This window comes from Armigeres subalbatus, chromosome 2 (genome assembly GCF_024139115.2).
Source record: "Armigeres subalbatus isolate Guangzhou_Male chromosome 2, GZ_Asu_2, whole genome shotgun sequence".
NCBI lineage: Eukaryota > Metazoa > Arthropoda > Insecta > Diptera > Culicidae > Armigeres > Armigeres subalbatus.
Genome location: NC_085140.1, coordinates 351,547,203 through 351,548,765, shown reverse-complemented (window position 1 = coordinate 351,548,765; position 1,563 = coordinate 351,547,203).

The window sequence follows — 1,563 nt, the reverse complement described above, 5'->3', positions numbered from 1 at the left end:
GGCTACGGACGACTCAAGTGAGTAAGAAGTAAACTTTCTACACGTTTTGATGTGGCTTCAGGAAGTAGGTGCTGATGGTTCTCACGAGAAGATCGGGCAGGGAGCATTCCAAACTGTTGAATCAAAAAGTTTTATTATCATTCACCACCACACTTGGGCACCGCAAATTGTAATGACTTTTACGACTGATTTAGTCCGAATAAGTTGTCTGCTTCTTGCAAGGTAAGTTGATCTACGATGAAGAAGTGTGTTCTGAAGTTCGGCCAGAGTTGATAAGAGCGTGAAAGGGAAATCGAGAAGACCACTCGGTGTTATACTCGGCTCACGACCAGCGAAGGCATTAAAGTCATATGATTTACTGCAGTTTTGCTATAAATCATCTAGGAAGTTGATGTCGTTTCCAATTAAGAATTGCATTTGCAATTTCATTTCAGTGTAACATATATAGAAATTCCGCAATTCTAGGTAAATCATTCTGATCTTCTAGCTAATAGTGAAACGTGATGATTCAATCTAACTTAAATCAATACTTTTGCGTAATCCAGCTCTAATCAAAATTAAATACAACCGATGGATCGATGTTGAGCGATCCATTCCTAATTCATTCCATTAGGTCACAACCAAATTTTAGTCACGTACTGATGGGATTCTTATTTAAATAAAATGCTTTTTCGGTTCCTGATCCAATTCTATTCCGATCTGAATCCAATCCTTATTGAATCCTAACTATTCGGTATAAAATTCTTAACAATGTCTTTATCCTCTGCAGATGAGGACAAAGAGTTATCGCTATTCTCTTTTGTCGCTTGTTTGTTGCATTTTTCAGCGACAATTACATTCCTTGTTGGTGATACATAGCACTTTCTTTTCGAAAATTTGAAGTCCTCTTTTATGAAGTCCTCTCTGTTATTTTATTCATTTCAAAACAAAAACAAAATACAGAAGTAATAGGACGTAATTTCCTACTGCTGTCGTATTTTCCGATGTTCAGGTGTATTCAGTGTTGTAAAATGTCATTCAATTAAGTTGATCGTTTATAACGAAGATCCAAAACTACATTGACATAAATATCAAATTTGAGGCAATAGAGCGAACTTGCTCCAATATAACAGACCTACTTAAATTTGCGTCGAATCCGACTTTCGTTTAATCCGTTATCCTTTTTTGTTAAGAACTGGACACCTGAAAAAAGAATCCACATGTTTGTACCACAATTAGAAATCTGATTGCGGTAAATATCACTCAGGTAGATAGATAAACTTGTTTCCTACTACACAGTTGTATCAAAAAATGATAAGGCCATTCATATCTTTTGATGAATCGTGAATTTATTAAAAAAAACAGCAATTACCTAATTTTTCGTTGATACTTTTCAACAAAAATTAGCGTGTTGGTATACTTTTTAAGCTCTTTATAAAACATAGATAGGAATATTTATATATAGGCAAGGATGTTATCGATCATTTAGTAATCTGCGTTCGATCATTTAGTAGTTTATCAATAACTCATTCCAGAAGCTGAATTTCAAAATGTGTTGTATGGTGGACTTCTAGTGCAAAGGTT